Source organism: Jaculus jaculus, chromosome X (assembly GCF_020740685.1).
Source record: "Jaculus jaculus isolate mJacJac1 chromosome X, mJacJac1.mat.Y.cur, whole genome shotgun sequence".
NCBI lineage: Eukaryota > Metazoa > Chordata > Mammalia > Rodentia > Dipodidae > Jaculus > Jaculus jaculus.
In genome coordinates, this window is record NC_059125.1 from 71,087,346 (window position 1) to 71,110,803 (window position 23,458).

Below are 23,458 nucleotides of genomic sequence, written 5' to 3' on the forward strand. Positions count from 1 at the left end.
GGTTAAGTCATATTTCAATTTAAATTCTAATACATATTATTATCAAACAAAATACTAAGTTTTTAAAATCAAAACACATCAAGTTTGATTTAGTACATAAATGTATAATTGCATACAAACTTTCACGTTTTAAAATTACTGTATAGTATTACATTAAAATATAATATGATTGATAGAAAATTCTCCTTTATAAATTATACTGAAATACCATAATTACTGAATTATTAAATTTAGTATATTTTATTCATCAACCCTAACTCTTTTATAGTAAAAATTGAGAATAACCTGTTTAGTTATCTAAATATTTCAGTACTAAGTCCATCATAATTGTATAATTTTGTTATATGTATGTTTTCACTTTGCCTTGAAATGACTTAGCAGGGCTTAGTTTCCCATTGTACAGCTGACTGATATTCAACCATAAAATGGCATTGCAAACTCAGACTTGATCTTTAAGCCTTTCTCCTATTACAGAAAAAAAAGCTTATGCATCTTAAAATTTTCTTCCACTTTATTTCTACACATTGCCCTGGGATTTTTGTAGTCTTTTCTTTGGCAGCTAGCATAATTGTAAATCCTTACTTAGCATTGCTTACATTGAGTAAGATGAGGGTTAATAGCTTTTTCTTCTATTTCAAAAAGTATTAATAAGTATAATTTTTTTTTGTTCTTAAAGATGTTAAGTAAATGTCTTGGTCTATAAAACATGAAGGGCAATTACTGAAATAATTATACCATGCCCCTAAGTGGTGTACAAAGAAAAATGAGTCTAAATTGTTTATGATCACATCATTGAATTGTGTTTTTACCCATTAAAACACAAAAAAATATTAGATGTGTGGAAACACAATGTCATTTCAGTAGACAAAACAATTGATGTGATAAAAGGAAGGTATACATCAAAGTGAAGCAAACTGGATCTGTAATATTTTTCTTCATGACATTTTTCAAAATTTCAGTTAAGTCAAACTAAAATGTTTAGCGTTAAAGAAAAAAATCACTGAGTACAAAACTAATAAAAAATAAAATAAAATAAAATATCACTGATTATGATCAGAGTGGGAAAATAATATAACTATCTAAATTTAGTTGTCTAGGTCCAAGTAAAATGGCTATGAGTATTTACTGTAGTGCTACATAAAGAAGAAAGTTTTACATTTTATCATTAAACAGTTTCAAAATTTTTAGGAAAGCAAGAGTTAATAAATATAGCTTTATAATGTTTGAGGTGCCTTTCTATTTTTATAGCTTACATCACCACTTTTAGTCTTTTAGTGCAGACATTTTGAAATGTTCTAAAACCTACCATGTTTCTGTAAATGAAAATTTTCAGGAATTTTTCAGGAGTGGTATATTTAAAGAGATGTCTGAAATGTCTAAAGTAGAGTGAAATGTACATGTTTGTATTAATGTTGAATGTATATTAAATAAGAAGAGATTTTTTACTATGTTATACAATGTTGAGATTTGTATGTACTATTTTGGAAAGATAAAATTTAATATAGGAATATTAAAGTATCTTTTGGTGGAAACTATTTTTGAAATTGATAATATTATAATTGTGTACTTTATTATTCATTTAGCAACCCTCATACATGCTTCATTTGGTTTGTTTTTGCTTTTGTGTACTTTATGAAAAAAAATCAGTGTAGATATTGTTATGATTATATTTTTGAAATAAAATCACTTTGAAACATGCAACAGTACACCAACTGTAAGATGGGTAAATTGTCTATTATTTTAAACACTAACAAATCAATATTTAAAATATTTTAAAACAATTCCTAAAGATTTTTCCCATGATTTTTATAGAATGGCCCACACATTGCATTAGTTTATACATATGGCAAATGGGAAAGAGCTTAAGTATACCTTAAGTATAGTTGACTCTCATGATTTATGACAATTTAACCAGAAAACACCATTCAAGAATCCTAATTATAAATAAATATATGTATTATATAAATATATAATAAATCCTAATTATAAAAATGGTTTGTATTCATTCATTTCCTTCAACTTCATTCCATACTTTCATTGGCAAAACTTATCGTCTTCAGCATTCAAATTAGTGTTGCCAACAATACATTCAAAACATAATTGATGGTAGAATAAATAAAATGGAAAAATCATTCAAAAATTTGGTCAAAATTATATTACAAATATTAAATGTAAACTTGTACACATATACATCATACCTTTAGCAGAGCTAATGCTTACTGTGTTTCAGGTCTTTGCATGCTGACCACCTATCCAAATAAGGACCATGAGGGATTACATCATGAAAAGTTAGTTATAAGTATAGCCTTTATTAGAAGAATAAGCACCAATAAAAGTAATTGGAAAGATAATACAACACTAATATAGTTGTCTTAAAGTTTAAACAGCCTTAGCATCAGCCTAGTTACTCTGTAGAAGTTTATATTATTGGGAACAAGAAGTAATAACCTTAGTAAAATCATAATTTTCTCTACATAATGTAAATGATTAGATAGCTGCAGCTTGAAATGAAATAGATGATTGTAATGAAAAGCCAAAATGTTTCACCAACACAATCAAGATAATATTTCAACCATTTAATATTCAAGGATGAATTTTGTCTTACCTAGCTAGCCTTGAATCATTGCCAGAAATCCTAGAAACTGTCCTCACTGATAAAATACACAGCCTTAAATTTAGCAGTAAGTTGAGTAAATAAAAAGTCCCAATGTATCCCTGTATCTATCTCATGGTATTTTGTTTGTAACATTCTAATTGAATAAAGGGTGATAAAGACATGTCACCAGCCGGTTGTGGTGACACACACTGGTAGGATATTAGGGCATGGTGTCACACATCTTTATTCCCAGCACTCAGGAGGCCAAGGTAGGAGGATCGCCACCTAGAGACCATTCTAGGACTACATAGTGAATTCCAGGTCAGCCTGGACTAGAGTAAGACCCTACCTCAAAAAATAGGAAAAAAAAAAAAAAGTCACTATATTCATTGGTATATTTTATCAAGCATAGTAATGCTATTTCATTATTGAACATTTAGCAAAAGCCATATTTGTCAAATTGGTGACCCTGACAATGATGCCACTAAGTTACTTGCATAAAGTCTAATTTCAGTTTATACTGAGTGATTACTATACATGGTTTCTTTCCCCATTATTTTCAGCAATATATATATATATATATATATATATATATATATATATATATATATATATAGTTGTGATGAAGTACTTGTGAGTGTGTATGTGTGTATGTGCGCTTTCATTCTCTCTTCATACCTGTCCAAAGTACATATGGTTTCTAGCAAGATTATCTAAAATTATTTAGTATATGATTTAAGGTTTTGCTTTATCTTAAAATGGAACAGATTTTCCACTTCCCTAATGTTTTATGAAGTTAAGCATCTTTTCAGATGCTTATTTTTCAGCTTGATATCTTCTTTGATGAGATATCTTTTCACTTATTTCACTAATTTTAAAAATGTTTGTTCTTTTATTATTGTTTCGGAGTGTTCCTTCCTTACAGCTGATAGCAATGTTTTCTCAGATGTACAGTTATTACTTACTAATATAGCAGTTGATTCTAGGACCCTTCATGGATACCAACCATTTGGCAACTGTATATGTCCTCCTATTCGTATATACTTTTAATTACCTAGTGATTATTTATAATACCTGCTATATAAATATGTATTATAATGTATTGTTTAAGAAATAATAAGAAAAATCTTTCCAATTTCAGTATAATCTTTAAAATGTTTTAATTCATGGTTAGCTCTTTTTCCATGGATATAGAACACATGCATATTGAAATGTAATTGTATATACTCCAAGTCTATGGCTTTCCTCTCTTTCTCTTGACGTTGTTGTTTTCACAACAGTTTTTGGGTTTAATGATGTCCAGCTTGCCAATTATTTTCTTTATGGATTTTGCCTTTGAAGATAGTGTTAGATTGACAAGCACAGTGCTATCTAGATTTTCTCTCATTTTATTTTCTAAGAGCTTTTTTTATTTTTATTTTTATTTTTTAGTTTTGAACTTTACATTTAAGTCTGTGGTCCATTTTGTATTACCTTTACGATGTCTGTAAGGCCTATGACTAGACTTGTTTGGAGTTGTTAAGTACTATTTGTTGCAAAGACCATTTTCTCTTCATCATATTGACTGAACTTTATTTTCAAAAGACCAGTTCACTACATTTATCTGGATCTGTTTCTAGGCTCTTTATTCTGTCCCACTGATCTATTTGTCTGTTCTTTTCCAAATACTAGACTGCATTTATAAATGCACATTTACAGTAAGTGTTGAAAATTAGTAGTGTTTATCCCCTGTTCTGTCAATATGTTTTGGCTATGATTTTTCTTTCTTTCTCCCCATAAACTTCACAGTAGTCTATAACTATCCACAAGTTAGCTTTATATTATTTTGATTGCTATTGCATTGAATCCATAGGATAATATGAAAATAACCTATACTTTGAGAGAGTGTATCTTTCCTGTCTATGATATAAACTAGTTTTTCTTAGATTTTTAATAAAGTTTTTTAGTTTTCCCCATATAGATTTTTAAATGTCACTGTTAATTCCCTTGTTTTTTGAATTTAAAACTCTCTTTGCTTTTAACTGATTTTATATATGTATATAATATATATGTAATTGATTTTTTTCTTTTTCTTCTTTTGCATGCTTTTCTGTAATGTGCATGTGCATATATGTGTGCACATTCATGTGTGTGTGAGTACATGTGTTTATGAGTGCATATACATGTGTATGTACATGTCTTTGTAGGATACAGGTTAATGTCTGGTATCTCACTCTATTGCCCTTCCCCTTATTGATTATAACAAGCTCTCTCACTGAACTTAGAGTTCATCAACTCAGCAGTTTTCTTTTGTGTTCTTAATTCTCTCCATGAGCCTAGCTAAGAGTAGTGAGTAATAATTATTTCACGACCTGAATTCTGGACTTCCTTAACTTTTTATCCACCATAGTAATTAGCCCATCGTCTTTATATTAAGCCTCCCATCAAATATGTACAAATTGTAAACAAGTTATTTTCCAAAATATAACATTAGCCTCCAGTCCAATTTCTAATAGAGTCCTTCTTGTCTGAAGCCTCAATCATTACTGTCTGCATTCCTACTATTATTCTAATCTTCTTAGATCCTAACAAGATTAACCATTAAACTTTGCCTTTAGCATTGTAGGCTTAATCTAGTTCACTTTAAAAAAAAAATCCAAATTCCTTCCACTAACCAGACCCACAGATTTCTGAACCACATTGTTATAATCCCAACAATGGCGCCAGGTTTGGTACACATGCCTTAAAAAATTCAGTTATGTCAGAAAATCTAAAACAAAAAGCATTATTTCTGAAAAGATTAGCACTTTTAAAAGCAATACAAGTATATTGCCTGGGATGCTAGTAAAGATGTTTCAAAGGCATCTCAAGAACTGGCCAGTGACACCTATCATGGCCTAAAGCTATGCAGAGCAAAGCTATTTGGAAGTATTTCTTTTGTGAAAAAGTGCCTCCTAAATGCTCTCCTCATACAGGGATGCCTAAGTATGTGTTTCCCCAAGATTAATTTTACCATGTTCATCTTGTCTGCACAAGCATTCAGAGGCTGTTACAACTGTGATCCAAGGACAACCAGGTACTTCTCACTTTTGCAACAGACCTTTATGACATTAACATGATCACATGATGCTGGCTTTGTTCCCTTAGGGGATAGGAATGCTTATCCTGTGTAATAATAATTGAAAGTATATAGCTCGCTTTATAAATTTTACAGGGGTTAACAGAAAAGAGTTTTCTCTGAGTTTCAGAAGAGTATTGAAATTAAAATTTGAGCAGTACTGCAGTGAGATGAGGATCCCTGAATTAGTGTCTTTTTTCTTGGTTTTACACAAGGAAGTTTTATTACACTGTGGAAAATCATGACTGTCATTTTATTGATTTTGAAATTGACCATAACTTTAGGAGATATGTTTGGATGTCAAGTTTACAAGGAGTTGGACTTGTTAATAATGCTTTTCAACTTGATAGGATTGAAAAGTGCTTAGGAGATTAGAAATGCACACTTTTAATGAGCTTTTGAGGACATTACTAAATATTATTCAATTAGAAGTGAACAAATCAAAAGGTGAAATTTTTCTCTGATTGAAGACAATATAGTAATATTTGTATAATATCGTAAGGGGTACACAAAAATCTCTTAACTGATATTTAGTAAAATGTTAAGCTACAATATGATCATCAGAAATTAAGTTGAATATTTTTATATTAGGAATGGTATTCCAACAAAGAAATTAAGAAAATAATTCTATTACATACTTATTAATCAAAAAAGAATTAAAAGATCTTGACAATGTAAATTACAAATGAAATAAATAGCAGATAATCCTTCAATCTGTGACTACATGGGCACACCGTGGGGACAGTATTCTAAGTGAAATAACCCACTTAGAAAACTGCATGTTGACACTTAATATGAATTATCTATAATTATTAATCTCATATAATACCAGAACACATAAGAATAATTGCAAGGGATTTTTAGAATTGGGAAATAGGACTATTAAATATATATAAAATTTCAGCTTTACTAAATGAGTTCTTAAGATTTGCCATATGAAATAAATTAAAGTACTTTTAGAGAAAAATACAGTATTGTTCATTTCAAAATTTTTAGCCTATTGAGTTCCTTATAGCATACACAAAAATCTCACAAAATTAAAATAAAAATTGACACACAAGAATCTATGAATATTTTAGATATTTATATCATTTTGCTTATGGTGATAGTATCATTGGAGTTTTATTTGTCCACACTCATAATATTGTACATATTGAGTAAGTCTGTTTCCTTGAATATCAAAAACTACCTAAGCATATTTTGAAAAGGAAAGTTATATGCATATATCACTTTCTCATTAATGGGACAAAAGAAAAAAACCTTATATAAGGTAGGAAAGGCTTTTATTTCAGGTTACAGTCACAAATGGTAGATTCAATCATGGTGGGGAAAACATGAAAGAAACAGAAAGTATGTGTCACATCACATCATCATCACATCAGCAGGGAGGGAATTGAGAGAGTAAAGCAAATAAGATTTCACTATACTACCCTGAGGCTTGACTCTATTGTCACTTCCTCCAACAAGGCTAAGACTCCTAAAGGTTCCACTACATTTACAAATAGTGTCACCAACTGGGGACCAAGTATTCAAAACATGAGTCTATGAAGAATATTTTACATCCATATCACCATATTCTGCCCCTAACTCCCATAGATTACATGGATATATCATGATGCAAAATGCATTTATTCAAACTTAAAAGTTCCCATAGTCCTTATGAGTTCCAACCCTGTTTAAAAGTCCAAAGTCTCATGTGAGACTCAAGGCAATCTTTTAACTGTGAGCTTTGTAAAATTAAACCACAACTTACATACTTCCAATATATAATGGCACAGAGTAACCATTCCCATTCCAATACTGAATAATGAGGAGCTAGCAAGGAATGAGAAAACCAAAACAAGACTGAAATGCAGCAGGACAGATTTCCAAACTTGCAATTCCATGTCAGGTATATGTGACTTTTGATGAAATCACTGGGCTATAAAAGGCTAGGGTAACTCCACCACTGCAGCTGTACTGTCTGTTTCCTATCTCCTGTGTAGAATCCACCTCAAACTCACAACTTTCCTTGGTGAATATCCCATGATTCTAAAATCTCTAACATCCAAAGGTTTTCATTGAAACTTACAGCTCACCCTCACAGCTTTACACAGTGGCCTCACAAGGCATATTTGCAGGGATTCCAACCATGCATCATGATGCTTAGCTTCAGCAGTTGTCATGAATCATGGTGCAGAGTTCTGTGACACACTGCCTCTTACATATTTTATCCTTCCAAAACCAATTCCATGTGGACAATGCTGCTGTGTTCTGCTGTTAGATTGGGATGAAGAGTGGCATCCATGCATTATAACTACAACAGCCTATGTATGCTGACCTTTAAGAGCAGGGAACCCCTTCAGCCTTTTTTTTCTGTCAGGCATTTTCCTTTTAAAAGTATTTTTTTTTTTTTTGGAGGTAGGGTCTCACTCTAGCACAGGCTAACCTGGAATTCATTCTGTATACTCAAGTTGGCCTCAAACTCACAGAAATCCTCCTACATCTGCTTCCCAAGTGCTGGTATTAAAGGTGTGTGTCACCACGCCCATAAAAGTATTTTATTTCTTCCTAATTTAAGCCTTCAATGGGTTGTATCTTGCCACCTTGCCACCATTTTTCATATTGTCACAGTACAGAGCAGTAAAATTGCTTGCTTTTCTTCACATGCTAAATTTTTTTACATATTTTATGTGTCTGCTCTATATTTTGCTGTATTTCATTACAGGTCTGAATGAGAACAGATAAAAGAAGCCACACAACAAATCCAATGCTATTCTGCCAAACACATTAATATATTACATTAACATTTTACTTCAGTAAAGTTTCTCAGGACATGGGTGAATGCAGACATACTTTTAAAATATCTAAGTATTTGAAAGAGAGATAATGGGCATGCCAGGGCCTCTAGCCACTAAAAATGAACTCCAGATGCATGTACCACCTTGTGCATTTGGCTTAACTGGGTACTGGGGAGTAGAACCTATGTTCTTAGGCTTTACAGGCAAAGGGCTTAATCATAAGCCATCGTTCAAATTTCCATATCCTTCCACATTACTCCCACAAAGCAGTCCCAAACGACTAAGACCCACATGGTCAGATTTATTGCAATAGTGGCCCCATTTATTTGTACAAACTAAGTTCCAGACTCTGAAATAATGAGAGTAAGATTCTATTCAATAAGAATATTTTCTCATTCCTGGGACAAAATACCAAGCAGAGGTTTATAGGACGAAAAGATTTAATTTGGCTTATAATTCCAAAAGGTGAAGTCCATCATGGTGAGGAAGTCATGGTAGAACAGGAAGTTAACTTCACAGCAAGAAGGAGTAATTAGGAGCCGGGCATGGTGGTGCACACCTTTAATCCCAGCACTTGGGAGGCAGAGGTAGGAGGATCACTGTGCATTCGAGACCACCCTGAGACTACATAGTGAATTCCAGGTCAGCCTGGGCTAGAGTGAGACCCTACCTTGAAAAAACAAAACAACAACAACAACAAAAGAGTGAGTAATTAGAGAAAAAACATAAAGTGGGGCCATGCTAACGGTCTCAATGTCCATCACCAGTTACCCACTTCTTCCACTAAGGCTCTACTTCCTAAAGGTTCTTTGACCTTCCCAAGCATACCACCACATTAGGAATATGTACTCAAACACATCAATTTATTGGGAACATTTTACATTCATAGCACTACAATAAATAATTATACTCCCAATTAAGACGGCCAGAAGAGATGATAAAACTGCCTACATAGAGGGAAAATTTGATCTTTGAAGCTGATAGATATTGAGACAAAATGTGATTGCTTGATTCCAATTGTGATAGATTGTTATTATTTAAAAAAATAATGTATTTATTTACTTAAAGTAAGGTGAAAGAAAAAATGAGAATGTGTGCACCAGGACCTTCTGCCACTGCAAATGAACTTCAGATACATGCACCACTTTGTTGGTCTGGCTTTATGTGGGTAGTGGAGAATTGAACCTGGCAGACTTTGCAGTCAAGTATGGTTAACTGCAGAGAATCTCCCCACAGGTGATATTCTTATTGCATATAATCTTTTTTTAAAAAATTAATTAATTAATTTATTTGAGAGCGACAGACACAGAGAGAAAGACAGAGGGAGAGAGAGAGAATGGGCGTGCCAGGGCTTCCAGCCTCTGCAAACAAACTCCAGACGCGTGCGCCCCCTTGTGCATCTGGCTAACGTGGGACCTGGGGAACCGAGCCTCAAACCGGGGTCCTTAGGCTTCACAGGCAAGCGCTTAACTGTCTAAGCCATCTCTCCAGCCCTGCATATAATCTTCCTCTCATTATTTCAGAGTCTGGAACTTAGCTTGCAGGGAGTAACTGAGGCAATATTAATGGTTTGCAGGACTAGGTAAAAGGGAAGTTTATCCTATCTTAGCAACGAGAAGTCTTTTCAGGTAAAGCAAAACTATGAGAAGTAGAAAGTGTCTTAAATATCACTATAATAGATAATCCTCATAGCATGCATCTTCCATATCCATCTTTCCTGCCTATATGCATCAGCAATTAACATTTGTTGTGGATTGAATTGCAGCCTCTATAAACTCATGAGTTTGAATGTTAGGTCCCTGGATGGTGGAAATTTTGACATTGGAGTCTTCCTGGAGGAGGTGTGTAATTGAGGTCAAGCTTATGTCCAGTTTCCCTTGCCAGTTTTGGGCTCACTCTTCTGTTGCTGTTTTCCACCTGCTGTGTGTCATAGCTGATGTCTAGCCTCTGCTCATGCCATCCATTCCCCTGCCATGATGGAACTTCCCCTTATGTCTGTAAGCCAAAAGAAACTCTTTCCTCCCATAAGCTCCTTTTTGTTCAGGTTTGTGCCATCAATGTGAATTAACACCATGTTATGACTTGTACACTTTGGCAAAAACAGTTTTAGGTCCTGAAGAAAGAAGTTTGGTTTAAGAATGTCTAATTCAGAAGGAAGTCACTCATGGAAAAACATGATGTTGTGTGATAGGAGGTGTTTATACATAAATTTCTAGGTAAAGCTTAAGTTTTCTATAAATATTAGTCATCTGACTCTGATGTAGAACTTTAAGTAGTATCTTAGAGATGATTATCAAAATGTTACTCCTTGAATTTCTTTCTAAAATGACTCAGATCAAACACTTAAGTTTAGGATTCATATGCAGCCAATACAATGAAACTCATACTTTTCACCTATCATAAGGGGACATAATATTTGGATCTCATTACAACTCCTTGCACTGCTGACACAGGTTAATGCAGTTTCTAGTATATTCAATTTAAATATATTAATCAGTGCTAGCTGTATTCTCCATACTTAAGCACAACACATTACACTGTTAAAATAATGTTCTGACCATATTCTTATGAGGTCCTGCATGGAGTTTGAAACAACAACCAAGACACAAATCCCACAGTGCTCTAAAATTTTTAAAAGATTTTATTTGACTATTTTTCTTCAATTTCAGTTATTTTATATGCTGGATATGGGATGCAGGGATAAAGTTTGAAAAGCTAGTACCTCCTCTGTAATTCATGGTTGGTTTTTTTTTTTTTTTTTTTTGGTTTTACAACCTTGAGGATATTTTGATGCAGATTTATTTCTCAGTTTTGAGGCCTCAACAAAAATGCAATACAGATTTCCTTTAACATCTTGTTATAAGCTTATTTAGAAAGGTAAGGTTATCACTAACACAAATTTAAAAATCATATTACTGGATCTACAGAGAAATAAAGCATAAAATGAAAAACTATTAGGAATGCAATGCTGTTGAAATTTAAATATGAAATGTCTTCCCATAGTATCATATGTTTGAATATTTGTTCCCCAACTTGTGACACTGTTTGAGAAGATTGTAAACATTAAGGAGGTGGAGCATTGCTGGAGAAAGTGGGTATTTTGGGGTAGGACTTAAGATATTATTAACCTGGTCTCACATCCTGTTTATCTTTGTTTCCCTGCTGTGGGTGCAATGTGACTAGCCAGCCTTTGCTTGCTGCCATACCTTCTCCACCATGAGGGAATGCGTCAGCTGGAAACTGTAAGCCAGAATACTCATTACTTCCTTAAGTTGCTTCTGGTCTTGTCCCATCAATAAGAAAGTAACTAACACAAATATCTTCATATTTAAATAAAGTTAAACAATGAAATGTAGGCATTAATAAATGTAGTTTACAAAAATTAGTCAAAATGAATTCCTTGAAAGAAATGACAGTTATTTGTGATACATGGATAGCAATAACACATTTATATATCACTTTCTAATTTAACATTCAGATGGATTCTTAATATTCTTTCATTTTGCTTCAATGATATTGGCATCAAGAATCTTAATATATGTGATAAAGGTAACTATAACAGAATGTAATTCTGCTTACCTCGGAGGTAGGTAATTTAAGAAACCTCTAAAAAGGTGAGACATGTATCTCATAACTAGAATAATTGCCTACCCTAGTAACCTAGACGGAAAAAATTAAAGGATACCTTTGACTTTGAAAGAACCTTCCAATTTCTCTTTCTAAATACTAAGAGCTTGAGCTAAGTCCTGAAGCAAAGTTTTAACCAAGATAAATCATTAAAGCTGAAGTGAGTTTTTCATGTCTTTAAACATTTATTTTCTGTCCAATTGACTGTCTTGTTTTGTGGGGGAGGGGTTTGGAGAAAATATGATGCTCTGTACGGTTAAAGTATTAATTGTATGACATGTCATCCATTTTCCTGGGATATATTCCCCACTGTGCTGCTAGATTGTATACTACTGTTCAAGGTTTAGTAAGTCATCCCAAGTATCTGCAAGATGCTTAGACTTAACAAGAAGCACAGAATTGCTGCACATATATTTCATGTTACCTATGCTACCTTACCACCTCATATGGAATACTTTCCTTTGCTTTCTTGTGTGTAATATTATGGCATGGTGTCTGGGTATGTATGGTGTTGTGTGTGGTGTATGCACTCACATGTGCTAGTGTGGTGCCTTGTGTGATAACCAGAGTTGGCTGGAAATAAAACACGGTGTTCCACTCTCCATCACTCATTCACCTTTTTTTCCCCTTGTGACAGTCTTTTACTGATTTTGGAGCTTGCTGTTTGTGAGCAACAGTGATTCTCTGGTGTCCACATCCCATAGGACTAGGATTCTATAACATGTGTTGCAATGCTAAGCTGTTTACATCTGGCTTGTAGATTAAAATTCAGGTGTTCTTAGGCCCTCATGCTTGCACACTAAGTGAACTTAGCTGCTGAGCCATCTCTCAAGCTGTGATGGTTTGAATTAGATGTTCCCCATAACCTCACATGTTCGGAATGCTTGGTCCTCAACTCGTGGATGACAATTTGGGAGGTGGATTCTTCCTGGAGGAGGTGTTATTGAGTGTGGGCTTAGGGTTGTTATAGCAAGCTTCACTTGCTATGGTCGACTCATTCTCTTGCTGCTGTTTTCCACCTGCTATGGCAGAGGTAATGTTCAGCCTCTGGTCATGCCATGCTTTGCCTGCCTTCATAGAGAGTCCCCTCAAGACTATAAGCCAAAATAAAAACTTTCTTCTCATCACCTGCTTTTGGTAGGGTGCTTTATCCCAGCAATGAGAGAGTATCTATAATATCAGCCCAATATTTTTTCTTTTACTGTTTTGTGCATGTGTTTATGGTGCATATGTGTGTGTGTGTGTTTGTATGTGTGAATGTGGGTATATACATGTATGCCATGGCATACACGTCAGTGTCAGAAAGCAATCTCAGATGTTGGTCTTCATTTTCCACATTGTTTGAGATAAGATTTCTATTGTTTACTGCTATGTATGCCAGGTTAGCTGGCTCATAACCTTACAGCAGTTTCTCCTGTCTCTATCTCCCATTTCTGGAACATCTATTAGTCTTGTGGTGGCCAATTTCATTGTCTTTCTGCCTCTTGAATTTATTTTCATATTTTTCAATTGCATTACTCTCTCTGACACATTTTAAGTTTTATTCCAGACGTATAATAAGCAGTTTATAAATATATTTTATTTTAATCACCCTAACAACCCATAAAGGGCAATATTTCCAATGCTACTTTTATGGATACATTAATCTGTTCAAGTACCAAAGCATATACCATAGACGGGGCTGTTTAAGCAATAAAAATTCATCTATCATGGTTTGGGGGACTAGAGTTGTAAGATCAGGGTGCCACCACTGTAGAATTTATATGAAGACCTTTATGGATTGTAAATTGATATCTTGAACTAATCAAATATAATCACATTCCAAACCTTATGACTTCACTTAGCTTGATGTACCTCTTCATTCCAGATTATTCCCTTTTTCTCATTGGAGGTTAGGATACCAAGTTACAATGTTAGATGGGACACATTTCAGTACTTAGCAGTAAATGGAGGTTCTAAAGCCCAGTGTATTTGCTTTTTACAATGCAAAACAGCTAATAAGTGTTACAGCCATTAGTGAACCGAAGTCTTTTAGTGTATTGGAATTCCAGGGCTTTAATGAAATCTCTTTTTTTTTATTTTATGCTTACTAGATTTTTACAAGGATCAGAGATAATCTTATTTTTTTCATTTTTTATGAGATGTAAGGTAATTTGTGATACTAGAAGATAAAATACAGAGAATTTAAAAGAGTATGAATATTACTCATAATCCCACTAGACAGCCATAAAGTTGTTAGCACTTTATGACTTATTTCTTTAGTCTTTTATTTTGCCATACTTTATTTACATTGAATTTTACTTTATGTATAATTTTAATTCCTTGTGATTGTTTAAGTATTTAAAATATCATTTTATAAATAATTTTCCATATCTATATAATATTCAGCATATTAATGTTGTTATCAATCTCCTTTTGTTAGATGATTTATAGGTTACATTTTATAATTTTTCTAAATAATTTGATAATAAAATAAATTTCCATAGAAATAAGTTTGCTCAATTACAGATACTTTTAATAAAGTGTTAGAATTTGAGACTTTATTGTGTGAACATAGAACAGCACATTTGCTAACTATTAACATTTCTTGAACACTTTGTTTCACCATTGTATTTCTAGAATATGAGCTCTTTCATCTTGACCATAATTCTACCTGTTACACATGGTTGCCAGTGGGGTGGATCATTGGGAGAGGGGCCCAAATCAAAGCAAAGAAAACAGTTATTTCTGTAGAAAATATTTCTCTCTCACGTTCTATGGCTTAATATTGTCTCTGAAGAATACAAAATACATCAATAGAACCCGGGCGTGGTAGTGCACACCTTTAATCCCAGCACTCGGGAGGCAGAGGTAGGAGGATTGCCATGAGTTCGAGGCCAGTATGAGAATATGTAGTGAATTCCAGCTCAGCCTGAGGCAGAGTGAAACCCTACCAGGAAAATACAAACAGAAAAAAAGTACATCAATAGGATGTGAGAAAGTGCACTTGTCCAAAGGGCCAATTGGCATTGGGAAGCAGCAATGTTGAAGTCATATGATATGTAATGGCAAGTACTATTGGAGAATTCCCTCATATGTGGTGTGGACAGAAAGAGAGGCTGGAGTAACCTTCCTAACTGCTAAAAGTGGGAGTAACACAGGAGAAGGGATGCCTGTGGCTTTCAGGGGATCTTGACTGAAGTGTGCAGGCAGTATGTGGAGAAGTGAGAATTAGTATGTGGGCCTTTACATGCTGGTTAAAGTCCAATGGTAATTAGAAGGTTTATGTATGAAATTAATGAGAATGATTCAGAATCAACATATTATCACCATTGTGCTTTACCCACTGTCACTGTACCCCACAAAATAAATTTTATGCTTACTAGATTGTGAAGTCATCAGTCTTTCCTCCTGAATTTTGACCTGGTCCCACAATTTTGGAACAAATCCCTTAAGAGTTGTTCACGTGAGTGCTGGAGAGATAGCTTAGCACTTAATGTGCTTGCCTGTGAAGTCTAAGGACACAGGTTCAATTCTCCAGGTCCCATGTTAGCCAGATGCACATCCTGGCACATACATCTGGAGTTTGTTTGCAGTGGATAGAGGCCCTGGTGTGCCCATTCCCCCCCCCCCCATGCATCTAAAAATAAATAAATAGAATGATATTTTTTTTTAAAGAATTGTTCACATGATCAGTAATCCTGTTGCTTTGTGATATTTGATCAATCCTGTGTGTGGAGTAGAGTCAGAGAGTGTCCTCAATGTCAGAATCAGAAATCAACACCCATCCTGGTCTGGATCTAGGCTTGGAATAACTCAAGCAATCCAGCTGCTTTCAGCCATTAGAAATGGATTAGTGAAATTCTGAGGAAGGAGGTTTTTTAGGTTTTGGATTATACACAGTACTAGCTTTAATTTGGGACTACTTTTCATGGATGGCATTGCTGCTTCACTCATTCATAGGAACTTACTAAGGACTGATTGTGATACCTCAAAACTATTTGGGATTGTGATTATAATAAGTAATAATTAATCGTGCATTCCAAAATTGCTTAAGAAAGTTAATTTCAAGTGATGGTGTTTGGAGATGGGTCCTTTCATTAGTAATAAGTTCATGATAATGGTGCCCTTTTATGGGATTTGTGCCTTCACAGGAGGATACTATTTCTTTCAGCTCTTTTCAATGTAAAAATGTAATGGGAAGATGTCTCTTTGAAAAGCCAATAATGGGCCCTTACCAGGTACATCTTCCACGCTTTGAACTTGGACTTTAAGGAATCCAGAATTATGATTAATTAGTAGTTATTGTTTAAGTTGCCCACTTTATTATAATTTGTTATAGCAACCAAAATTAAGAAAGGACTTTAATAATTATAAGTAAGATGCTCCAAAACACACTGCCTATGAGATGTGGGTTCCAGAGAAGGATTCCTGGATTTCCCAGTTCTAAGGGTAGTACTAATACATGGGTGCTAATTTCTGAGCACACTGAATGCTTTTTATTTAGAGTATCCTGCAGCTGGATTCTATCAATTATGAATTCCAACAACAACATATGGATATGTTTATGTTAAGATACCTGATTTTTCTTTCAGCTTTGTCCTTTCCACCACTGGACTTTCTGATGAATTAGAGCACTTGTTCCGGCATAAGGATCCTTTGGTAAATACAAGAGGAGTACAGAACCTCTTAAGAAAGAAATTATGGCTAGAATGATCGCTCAGTGGTTAAAGGAACTTGCTTGCAAAACCTCAAAGCCTGACGACCTAGGATTCCATTCTCTAGTATCCACATAAAGCCAAATGCACAAAGTGGCACATGTTTTTGGAGTTAGTTTGTAATAGTATACTCATTCATTCTCTCTCACAACTTTCTCAAAGGAATAAAAATGTTGAAAAAAAAGAAATCAACTCTTTTATTATAACTTCTCTCAAACTTAAAAAAAATTAAGATGTAAACTAACTTTCTGAGAATTTTAAGGTTAAAAAAAACTGTCAACCTTTCATATGTTCAAATAATTAACAACTTTTGAGTAGATTAGTTTCCTAATTGAGACTTCAAATACTTTTTGATTCACTGCTTTAGTTCTCTGAACGTGCTGATTAAACATACCATGTGTGGTGTATTCTCGGCTGAATCTGAAATACTTCCCAATAGCTGTAGCCAGTTATTCAGCAATGGCTTTTCTCTCAGTCAGTGCTAGGATTACCACAGTCTCTGTGTTGTCTCTCCTGATCTCTCATCAGAATAAATAGAAATAGGAGTTTCAAGGAAAATCAGTGGAATAAATCATTTTTAATGGGCTTTCGATGTCTGACATAGTGAACCTCAGTCAGATGGAATTCAGACGTACAGACTCACAATAGAAGCTTCAAAATTTACACATATTCTGTCCTACCTGTTTGGGATGTGATTTTTTTCCTTTTCAGCAAATTAACATCTAATTATTCCATCACAGTTCTAAGTTCTTGTTGTTTCCTGACTTCAGACATTAAGGTAGTAACCCTTGTAAAATATCTGTGGGGTACATATTGTTTTTTATATCTCTTGCCAAAATCTGTGTTCATAAACATTTATTTCACCATTTGAGTAAGAATAGCTTTTCCTTCTCAGTTCCATACAATTGTATACTACAACAGCTTTTGCTTTTCATTGTGCCCCCAGAAGATAGCACAGTGCCTGTTAAGTATTTAACATTAATTATTATAAAACTTTGAATTGGCTTTCCAAATCATTCCTACACTTCAGTTTCATCATGAATGAAGTAAACCTTAAATTTAATCACAGTCTTCCAGATATTTTCTAATGGTTATATGATAAAGTGAGAACTGTATCAAGGGCTCACAAACTTCTGCAATCTAGTCCTTTCTTTCCTCTTTACTCCCACACTCAAATGATTCTAAAGTCCTATAGTCATCCTGCCCCATAACTTTCTCTACCTAAAATTCCCTCATCTCTCCCTTGTTTTAATGTTTTCTTGCCTACTGAACAACTTCAGACATTACAACTTTGAGAATATTTTCTCTGCTAATTCAGCCTGAATTTGAAGCTCTCAACATTACACAGATACTTCCATGCTTCCCAACCCAACTCTGTCAGTAATAAATCCCCTTTGTGCTCTATTTGCCTCTCACAGTTGTAGTTTAGCACTTGCAATTTTCAGCAATGATGATATGTATATATTAGATATTGTTGCAAGTACAAGGGAGTAGCTTTGTTTCAGACAGTGTTAACACACTGTCCTGTGACTAAGAACTACAACAGATCAGTTTTTGACCATAAAATCAAAAATTAATGAGATAGTAAGAGAAAAGAACTTCTTATTATTTCTGATATTCAACAATCACCACTAAAAATGATAGCCAAGAGTATGGCACGGTGAAAGCAAGGATGTGAGGGTGAATTATATTTCAAAGCTCTGGTTAAGGTGCTTGCCTGTGAATCCTGAGGACTCAGGTTTGATTCCTGGGTGCCCACATAAGCTAGATGCACATGGTGGTGCATTTGTCTGGAGTTTGCAGTGGCTAGAGGACCTGGATCACCCATTCTCTCTCTGTGTCCCTCTATCTCCTTCTCTCAAATAAAAAGTTTAAAAAGTATATAAAATAAAATAAAATTCTTATGTGTAGCACTGGCCATTATCTACCATAGGTAGACTTTCATCATGTTAAATTCCAAGTAACGAGTTGTGACTAAATTTGAACTTCTGCAAAGTAATAAAAGAGTGAGCCCTCACAAACCAACACATGGCTCGCTCCAAGATAGCACTGGATTGAATGAATCTTTTCAAACGAGCTATTTCAGTTAAGGAAATATTCTTTGTTTCCAAGGCTATCTATTTGCCAGTATTCTACTTCTCCTATACCTTATTCCTTCTAAGTATCCCTCTTATACCACCAAATATTTTCTTTCCACTGTTTCATTTTTTCTGTGAGTACAAACATATCTATGCATTACTTGCTCTTTGAGTTTCGTTATTCTTTTCAATACCTATATAGCTCATAACTTTCTTATTTATAAATGTGATAAGTGTATTTGAGTCTTCCCCTGTGACTCAGGCCTTGGTCTAAGCAGCTCCCATACATTACATCTCACTACACTGAATTTATTTCAACTAAACATTCATGCCAATTTCTTTCCTTTCTCAAGGACTTTGCATATGGGTTTCCTTTTTCTTCCAAATATCTTTAATAACTTATTCAATTTTATCTATAATGGCTCAATGCTTCAATGTCACCTCCTCAGAGAACTATGTGTTTATTGCCTGCTCAGTTACAAGGTCTCATAGAATTTGTTACTTCTGGTTCATAACACTTAATAGAGTTTGTAAGAAAATAATGATTTTGTGAACTTTTTATTAATATTATTGTATCTTACTAGACTATGAGCTCTATGATGGAAGTAACCCTGGGACTTTCAACCCCTAGCATAGTACTTAGTGGTATTGAATGGATGTTTAAATGAGCAATGCATTATATTACATAAGGGAACAGAAACTACCTCCTAATAGTATGTTAGGAAATTTAAGCTGGTTTGGTTTTCTTATCTCTAAAGTGAAAAATACTGCCAGTTTATTGTCCAAAATCTAATACAACTTGTAACTTAGGGTAGTGTTTTAGAAAAGCAAAGGTGGTCAGTTTGTGTCCCTGATTAAAACCTTAGTAACTTAGTATTGCTACTATAATTCAGCCTAAATCCTTCAAAGAAACCCAAGAACACTGATACATATTTCTCTATCTGGCTTCCTATTCCCATCTCATCTTATGTCTGTACTAATCAAAACACTTCTAGGCCGGGCGTGGTGGCACGTGACTTTAATCCCAGCATTCGGGAAGCAAAGGTAGGAGGATTGCCATGAGTTCAAAGCCACCTTGAGACTACATAGTGAATGCCAGGTCAACCTGGGCTAGAGCAACCTACCTAGGACAAACCAAAAAAAAAAAAAAAGGCTTGTTGGGGAGCTGAAGAAATGGCTGAGCAATTAAATGTAGTTGCTTGTAAAGCCTGATGGCTTGTGTTTGAGTCTCCACTACCTACATAAAGCTAGGTTTGTATGTACATATATTTTTTAAAGACTTCTAGAGCTGGAGAGATGGCTCAGCTGTTAAAGGTGCTTGCTTGCAATGCCTCATGGCTGAGATTTGATTTCCCAGTACCCATGTAAAGCCTGATGAACAAAGTGGCACATGGGTCTGGAATTTATTTGCAAAGTCAATAGGCCCTGGCACACTTATACTCTCTCTCTGTCTCTCTCTGTCTCTCTCTGTCTCTCTCTCTCTCTCTCTCTCTCTCTCTCTCTCTCTCTCTCTCTCTCTCTCTCTCTGTCTCTTAAAAAGCTTTTAATCAATCCCTTGGATGCCTCATCATGATGTTGGTTTACTGTGGACCACTTGTATTTGCACTTCATTTCTTATAGATTGTCTTTCCCTGAACACATACATACTGTTTTATTTTTATTTATTTATTTATTTTCTTACAGTTTTGAGCTGTAATCTCAGTGGTAACTTTCATACATAAAGCTTCCCTGATTCTCCAACATAGGTGTGGTAGTCTGAATGTATGTCTTCCATATAGTTGGGTCTTTTATTAAAGTTTGTAACTTAAGTCTCCAACCACCTGGCTGGAGAAGGTGTCACTGGGGGAAGATCCTGGGGACCAACCCAAAATGTGTTTGGGGACATATCTGAATTCCAGCCCAAAGGTTTGTAGAGAAGTCTGAACTCTGGGGGATTTTTTTGTTGTCTGCTTTAGGGTGTTTGCTGGCTGGTGGTGGTTTTCTCCCTGCTTGGATTTATGAATGGTAGCCAGCTTCTGAAGCCAAAAATGGAACTTTCCCTGAATCTATAAACTTGAAATAAACCCCTTCTTCACATAAAGTGTGTCTTATTTGGATGTTCATCCCAGCAACATGAAACTGTCTACAACAATAGGTAAGCTTTTTAAAAATTATTTATTAGAGAGAGAGGGAAAGAGGCAGGTAGAGAGAAAGAGAGACAATAGGCATTCCATGGCATCCAGCCACAGCAAACAAACTCCAGATGTGTGGGCCACCTTGTGCATCTGACTCATGTGAGTCCTGGGGAATCGAACCTGGGTCCTTTGGCTTTGCAGGCAAGTGACTTAATCACTAAGCCATTTCTCCAGCCCAGGTAATCTTTATTACTCTATACAACCATAGCTTTCCTTTCAAAGTATTTATTTGATTTTCATTTTATACTCATTACTGCATTTATTTGAGGAATAATAAATATTGACTGATGTCCTAGAGCATTCATGTTGCTATAACAGAATGACATAGAGTGGGTGGTTTATAAGAAACAAGGATTTATTTTAGAGTTATGGAGGCTGGCAAGTCTAGGATAAAGATGTGTAGAGGTTACATTTATGACAAGAGCCTGATTCATGGATAGTTGTATTGTCACGCCCTGGTATGGCAGAAGGGGCAACAGAGTCTTTGAAAGCCTTCTATAAAGCTACTCATAACAATTATGAGGCCTCTGCCTTCATGACATAGACACTTTCCAAAGGCTTCACCTCATCATACCATCACAATGGGGATTATATTTCAACATGTGAATTGTGGAGGGGTACAAATATTCAGTCTGTAGCAGTAGGCTGCTGTATTTTGTATTTTGGTTGACAAGAATTAAAAATATATGTTTTGTTTATTGGTTTTCTTTAAATGGGATATGTGACTTAAGATAGGGAAAGGATTTAAGAAACAAATTTCTGTTGATGTCTATCAGGAAAGAACACCTATGTTGAAAAGAAAAGAGAGGAGATCAGTGTAAAAATAAAAGGTGAAAATATAACTTGCAAATTGAGCTACACATTAAGCTGCCTACCTTCAACTGGACAAAATCCAGAAAAATCATAAAACAAATATATTAGATATAATTATTAGCTTAAAAGTAAGAAAGAGAAATCAGGCGCCAGCAACCATTGGAAATTCAAAACCAAGGCTAAGAAATGTTAAAACTTAAAGGCCCGTGGACACACTAGAAGTAGATATGGAACTGATAGGAATGGACTTAGCCTGAAACCAATAAGTTTCAGCATCAGGACTCTTCAGTTTCACAAATCTTTTCTAAGACCCAGGAAGGAGGTATCAACACCACATAAAGTGTCTTTATGCAATCACTAAACTCCACTGTGTCTTCCTAATTTGTTTACTTTTTCAGTAAACTTCTCTTTTTTGTTGAGTGTAACAATATTGCATAAATATTATGAATCACTATAAGCTTTATAAAAATGGGTAGAGAGATATGCTATGGATGTTATATTCTCATAAAATCAGAAGAGTCAAATCACAGATCTTATGTGAAATCATATTCAAAATATTCATAAAGGTTAAGTTCCCCATTTATATAGAAAATTGGAAAGAAATTTTCATGTGTTTTAATACAATCCTTGGTTCAACACATACAGAGTTAGAGTAGTCTACCTTTATGTGTGATTTTGCTTTTCTTAGTTTCATTTAGTTTCAGTCACTTGAAATTCAAACATGTGAAGTTAAAAACTCAAAACACAATTTACAAGTTTGAGATGATTTCTATAGTGCCATAGTAGTTTTATTCAATTATCAGCTTTAACTTTTAATCTTTATACTGTGTTTACTTTATTACTTTTATGTTTTTTTATTATTTATTAGCATATAGCATATTAGCATAGGCTTTATTGTGATGCTTTTAAACAAATTTTGGCTTTTGTTTCCCTTCACTCCTCTTTGTTCCATCTATTTTCCCTTATGCCATCCCTATAATATAGTCTCCTTTATGCTTTCATACTAATGCTTCCTTTCCCCTCTCATGGTCTATCTGAAATCATAGCCTATACTCACTCTCATATTTACCTACAAATAAACATAAAAAAAACAATAGAAAGAAGTTTTTTGTCTTTCTGGGCTCACACTACCAAATCTTTTACATACATTTTCTTGAAAAGTGCATAACTTTATTGTTCTTTATGAAAAGTACCTGGAAAAACCTACTCCATCATGTATATGTACCACATTTTCATTATCCAGTCATCAGTTGATTAGCATCTAGGCTGATTTCATTTCCTAACTATTGTGAATAGAGCATCAGTGAACATGGATGTGTAAGTATCTCTGTGGTAGGATCCAGAGTCCTTTGGATATATGTCCAGAGGTAGCTGAATAATATTGTAGTTCTATTATTAGCTTTTTGAGAAGCAGCCACAGTGTTTCCATAATATCTGCACCAGCTTACACTCATACCAACAGAGAATAAGTGTTCATTCTCCGGCTGAAGAGATGGCTTAACAGTTGAGGCACTTGTCTGCAAAGACTAATGACCTGACTTCAGTTCCCCAGTAACCCACATAAGAGCCACATGCACAAAGTAGTACACACATCTG